The sequence below is a fragment of the Theropithecus gelada genome, chromosome X (assembly GCF_003255815.1).
Source record: "Theropithecus gelada isolate Dixy chromosome X, Tgel_1.0, whole genome shotgun sequence".
NCBI classification, from domain to species: Eukaryota; Metazoa; Chordata; class Mammalia; order Primates; family Cercopithecidae; genus Theropithecus; species Theropithecus gelada.
The window spans coordinates 153,306,553-153,313,408 of NC_037689.1; the positions used below are offsets into that span (position 1 = coordinate 153,306,553).

Genomic DNA, 6,856 nt, shown 5'->3' on the forward strand with positions numbered 1-6,856 from the left:
AACTCAGACTCTACAAACTGCTTGGGTCATAACATAGTTCCATAGCCTTGGAAAGAATTTAATTCCTTTTTCAGTGACTTTCTCACGCTGAATTTTCTTTTTTTCATTTTCCCATCCCTTTGTTTGCATTCTGAAGCTCATCCACTGCGTTTTCATATTGCACCACATTTTGGTGCTCATTTTATCCTGCTATACAAAGGAAAATGCTTATAGGAAGATATAGAGATGTTATAGATGTATAAAATTATAAATGTTTTTCCCATTCAAGAAGCCAAGATTAACCAAGAAAATCAGGAAATCTGTGATAATTCATACTCTGAGAACAGCATTTCACTATTTTATAATTTAATGACGTAAATTTCCTATGGTTTGGCTTCTTTTATTTTCCTACTGACAAATAAAAGTTTAAAAAAATACTTCCAAGTTCTCATTCAAAGCCAAGATAAAGACGTGTGTGTGTAACAACCCACACCCCCCAACCCCACACAGGAAAGAAGTTCTAGAACACAGACCAGAATAATTGTATGCATAAAAAACAAAAGGCCAATCACATTTTCAGTTTTACTGTTAAAAGAAGAAAAAGAGAGTAAAAGACACATTATTCATTAGAATAATACAAAATATAATTTTAAGGGGTTATGGATTTTTTTACTGTGGCAAAATATACATAACATAAAATTACTATTTTAGCCATTGTTAAGTATATAGTTCTGTAAAATTAATTATATTTGTGGTCTATCTATCACTATCTTCCATCTCCAGAACGTTTTCATCTTTCCAAACTGAAACTCTGTGCCCATTAAATACTAACTCCCCATTCCTCCCGCCCCTAGTCCTGGCATAAAATGTAATTTAAATATACTTTTATAATTTCAAATAGTTATAGTAATACAGTCACTAATGTTTTTAATTCATAACACTTTTATTGAGATATAATTCACATACCACAAAATTCACCCTTTTAAAGTATATAATTCAATGGCTTTCAGTATATTCACAGTTTGCAACCATCACCATTATTCAATATTAGAACATTTTCATCATCCTTAGAAGAAAGCATGTACCCAATAGCAGTCAGTGAATATTGGCACCACTCCCAGCTCCTGGAAACCATTAATCTACTTTGTTTCTATGGATTTGCCTATTCTGGACATTCTGTATAAATGAAATCATACAATATATTGTCTTTAGCATCTGGCTTCTTTCACTTAGCATGTTTTGAGATTTCATCCATGTTGTAGCATGTATCAGTACTTCATTCTTTTCATTGCCTAATAGTATTTCACTGTATGGATACACCAAATTTTGTTACCTATTCATGGGTTGATGGACATTTGGGCTGTTCCCACTTTTTGCCTATTATAAATAATGCTGCTAAGGAATTGACATATAAGTTTTAATGTGGATGTATGTTTTCATTTCTCTTGGGTAGATAGGAGTGGAACTGCTGGATCATAAAGGTAATTCTACCTTTAACTTTTTGAGGAACCAATGAACTATTTCTCACAATGGCTGCACGATTCTACTTTCCCAGCAGCAATGTATGAGTTCCAGTTTCTCCACATCCACACCAATATTTGTTGTTGTCTGACCTTTTGAATATAGTGCTAGACCTTCTTTAATGAAGCACATTTTGTACCTAGCTGTAGCTTTTTCATTTTAAAAATACACATGCTGAAGTCGCTATACAGTTAATGTCTCAATACTTTGAGGCACGTTATCATTTTGTTTAGTTCATTTCCTAGCAGACCAATAAAAGATAAATTCAAACTATTTGCAGTGCAATTCAAACTATTTCAAATCAATGAAATTTTCAAATACCTAAAACATAAGTGAGGATTAGGCTACAATGCTTTTCTCATGACATGGAGCCTTGTTGTTCACTCATTCTAGGCTTAAAAAAAAAGAAGAATGTTTAGAACAAGGAGTTAGTGGGAAAAAGCTAGAACAATGAATGGGATAAAATGACAATGGTGCCTCACCATGTCAAGGTTCAAATATACTGATTTCAAAGCTCTGAAATAGTAAAGGTTTGTTAGTCATGATGGGAATAGTCTGATTTTACAGGGACATTTAAACAAGACTTTTGATTCTTGCATTTTTTAGCCAGCTCTAAGTAATTTTTCATTAAATTCATGAACACAGAAAAATTCCAAAGGTAGGAAGTCCTCAATGTCTCCACATGTAAATTTCTAGGGAAATGAACTAGCAATGAAAGCCTAGCAAGGATTTAAGAGATTACAAAAAGATGAAAATACAGCTGGAGACTGACCTCAGAGCTGCCAGGCTGGTGTGGATAGCTGAAAAACAACAAGATTCAGCTTTCCTCAGCCAAGCTTTCCTTAACCAAGCTCTTTTTAGAATATGCAATGTTGAAATTGTGCTTTTAGAGAGAATACTGTAATCTGGAGTTGGGCAGTGACTTACTCAAGGTGACTCAGCTAAGTTAATGACAAGGGTAGGGATACAACCAAGATTTTCTGACTCAAGTCCAAAATTCTTTCGAGTATCTACATTTTAGTTGTCACCTTTGCATGGATTTGCTTTCAAATTTTAAAATTAAATGCTTGCCTTACTTGGCAATTCTGATCTCATACCTGTGGTACCTCTATCTAAGATGATAAATAATCATTCAGTAGCATTCATTAGTAGCCAAAGGGTAAACAGAGCTAGACTTCCTGTCTACTGGAAATCTGCAGGAGTAAAATATTTTAAAATATTAATACTGTCCATAGAAAGCATTTTATACCGAAGTAGTATCTGCCAATTTAAATTCTAGGCAGTCTAAGGAACTGACAAGGGGGTCCTGTAAGTAAATTCATATGAATTTCTCTTTGTTAGAATAGGAAGTCATTTTCTAATGTTTAAATATTGCTAGAAAAACAAAACAAAACAAAACAAAACACTTGCATATAAAACCAGTCAGCTGCTCCATCACCCATTGGATAGATAAGCTTTAAACAATCACAGTTTAGTTCACATACCAAATTCAAATATATTCAATTCAAATTGGCACCTTCTCAAGAATACACCTCACCTAATTGAGAAGGAGCATTAACATTTGTCAAAGTTAAATAATGTTATGTAGTACTTTCATAAAAATGAACATTTGAAGAAAAGATATTAAGAGTTTAGCTATGAAAGAACTAAAGAGTTTGTGACAGTGCCTGGAAACTATGCTAAAAAGAAAAAAAAGTCGCTGAAAATAGGCAAAACCTTAGATATTACAAGGCTCATCGTAAACAATACAGCATGCAACAGAAATAATTTAAGGGACTCTGTCTAGTCATTCGCTCACTTGTTCATTCACTTTCTAAAACATTGTTGAACTTAATCGATTAACTGCTGGAAAGTTATCAAACTGAGAGGGGCTTCATATTACGTATTACTATTTTTCAGGACAAGGAAGTAATTAAAACCCAAATTAAAAATCCCTGTTGGGACAGGCAAAGAGAAGCAATTCAACTTGTATTAGTCTAAAACTAAAAGCAGTTTCTTCATGAGGGGTTTCAACCACCAGGAAATTCCATATTCTGTCATTCCCTGCTAGAGCTTCTGGAATAGAATGCATACGTGGCATGTTTGAACCTCAGAAACTCAGAATACTAGAATCCTAAACCCACATCTGAAAAATTAACTACCTCTCTTTCTCACTAAGTAGCAATTTTAGCTTTCTAAAATTCAAGAAGCAATGGACACAAAACAAAATGTAAAAATGTGTCTATTCATCAAACATAAGGGTAGAGAGGAAGAACAAAAGACACAATTATGGTTAAGGAAGGAGGAAAGGTACCTTATTTTGGTGAGGGCTGTTACTCAAAATAAAAGTTTCAACTGTAAGCTATATGTACAGTGTTACTTAATTGGGAGATGGTTTTCCTCTTACAGTAATAAATAAAACCTTCTTGCTGCGCAATGAACATTAACATTTATTAATTTTAATATATATGCTTAATATGATATGATGGGGAACAGAGGAAAGAACCAAGGGATGGAACAAAAGAAAGAGAATATAGGAGAGAAAGAAAAAGGAAAAAGGAATATGTAAAAAGAAAAATGAAGAGAAAAGCAAGAAGCTGAAAACAGAAGTAGGAGGCAAAGAAAGTACAAAGAAGGGGGACACTTAGGGCTCAAATAGAGACACATGCAAAGAAACAAGGAGAAAGCAAGAAAGGGAGAATGGAAAAGTAAGAGAGAGGAGAGGGAGATAAAGGACAACAGGTTCAGTAGGTTTTGATATATATTATCGGGCTCCTATCCTATGAGATTCACTTAGGCTTTAGAGTGTTATCACTTACTGCCCTCTGATTTAAAGTTCCTGAAATGCTCTGATCTTGAATTCTTAAAAGCCTCTACTCTCTAGGAGATAGCCATAGCTGCCCACCAGGAAGGGAAAACTCCCTGTGAGCTGCCAGCTGTGAGGACCAGCAAGTATCATCAGAATCTGCCTCCTAGGCCACAAATTCCTCCCCTCTAAATTAAGAGAATTGGGTCTGAATTTGATTTAGTGGAGCAGAGCTAAAACTGGAAAATAAAAGATACATAAAGAAACAGATGGCTAAACGTTTGTATATACAGAAAGTATTTCTTATTTCCCTCTACAAAATGTCTACATAATGCTTTCTCTGCAGAGTTTCTAGATTTACTCTACCTTTTTTTAGAAATGAACTACTAGAAACTATTTTTGTTTAAATTATGTTTTTCTGATGAAAATCTGCCAAAGTAAAATGAATATTTTAATTTTCTCTTTATGACTCTGGTTCACCTTTAAAACTCAATATAACTGGGTCATTTGTTACTGTACACCATAACAACAGTGCTCTCGAGGCCTTGGCAAGAAAAATTGTGTGGGTTTGGAAAAGATTACGATATGACCACTAACAATTATAAGCTTGGAAATGTGAAGATATGAGATTGTCTCTACCTTCAAGAGACTGTGTAACACACAGACTGGCAAAATTTCCAGGGATCTCATCCATGTGTTCTCTTAAGTTAGGATATACTACAAAACTGAATGAACCACCTCTTGAACTGAATTGGAATTTAGAAACCTGGTCTACAATCCCAAATTAGTATTATTTCCCCAGACCCATCAAAAGTGTGTCTCCAAGGTATAACAACAGTTCTCTGTGACTTATGCCAATAAATATAGCTCCAAAAATGCAAAATTGAAGTAATCATTAATTAATGAGCGCAATTTCACAGTTCTCTAGAACATAACCTATTAGAATGGCCAACAGCTTGGGTTCTGGAGTCAGATATATTTACATTTGGATCCTGGCTCCACTACACACTAGTTGTGTGACATTTGGGCAAGTCTCTCAATCTATGCCAGCCTTCATTTCCTCATTTATGAAATGGAGATCATAATAGTATCCACCTAATGGAGCGACTGTAACAAATAAAATAATAATAACTGCATAAGTGCCTTTACTAACCTACTCAATAAGTAGTGGCTGTCAAGTAACTCTGATTGGTCATCCATCTATTTGGTAAGTTCATGTCCACAGGGCTGCCCCATATTATGGCTCTGGTGAAAGGAAGGGAGCCACAGGACTAAGCTGTGCTTTGGGAAGAACTAAACAAGTTATCTTCTCTAGGAATTAAATGTGGCCATCTTGGGGGATAATAGCTACCTTTCCAGGTCCTGGTGTTTTCATTTCATTTTCTTTCATTTTCAAAATAAGTATTAAACACCCGCTATATGCTTTTTATTATGCAAAGAGCCATGGAGAATATAAGAATAGTAGATTACTAAATAATATATGGATATGTATAAAATACTTGTTAAAATCATGCTGTAGGAATGCTGAGAGGAATAATCAGCAGGTTAGCGCTCTTTCTGAAAAGATCTGTTTTACAATTTGCTACTAGTTTACTGGTTACCAACTGACTCAGAGTTACAGGGAGTTTTACAGAAATATATATATATATATATATAAATTTTTTTTCACAAACAAATCTACATCAAGTAAGGTGCATCTTCACCAAGAGTTTCCATTATCCTGCAGGCGGGGATTCATATGCTGCTTTGAAACATTTTCTTAGTTTTCTTCAACTACAGTTTTTAAATCTTTTGGGCAGGAATTGGTCTTTTACTTCTGTAGAAGAAATGTTTATCAAGAAATAAAGTTCCCTAAATCATGTTTGATAATTTAGATATATTACTCTCTATCCTACTATTCATACCATAACAAAATCCTTAGGTAAAAAACAAAACAAAAAACAAGAAAAATAATTTCTAAGCAGCGGATATAGAATGAGAGATGAGAGATTCCATAGGCAGCAACCACTTTCCTCATTTAAAATAGCGGTCTCCAAGCTGTTTTTTTTTTTAATTAGTTTTTTATTTTATTTTTTAAATTAAAAAAAAATCCATTGAATTCCTTCAGAACTGCAGGACATGTCCTCACTACCACATGAGGATTGACTGACAATGTCATCTGTCATCACCAGGATCCAAACAGTTTTGACTGAGTATTCCTATCACTAAAAAAAGTTTGAGCACACATCCTCAATATGTATATTTATAAAGTATATACTTGTCCTACTATCACAGGCTAATATATCAAAGCATGATACTTAGAGTAGGCTTTGTTATTGAAGACAGTGGGTATAAATCAAATAATGTTCTTGATCTTTTCTTTCTTGTTTTGGGGCTGACATCTTGTCAGATCTGATTAGATTATTTTTGTTTTCACTTCATGACTTGGCTAAATTAAGAGGAAACTCATAGAAGTGTCAGCTAGTTCACCATTTTCTTGCCCTTGCATTATTACTATTATCATCAACCCATTTTCTTCCTTGCAGGAATCTTAAGCCACTTGTCCATTCTGCATGGGTTAGTTTATCTAGC

At 34.2% G+C, this 6,856-nt stretch overlaps 1 non-coding gene across 1 annotated transcript; it reads right to left on the reverse strand.

Moving 5' to 3' along the window:
• Positions 1-6,383: 6,383 nt before the first annotated feature.
• On the reverse strand, positions 6,384-6,459 carry LOC112616707. Its single transcript, XR_003117737.1, has one exon. It is a non-coding gene; the product is annotated as a small nucleolar RNA SNORD96 family (small nucleolar RNA).
• Between the last annotated feature and the right edge of the window lie 397 nt (positions 6,460-6,856).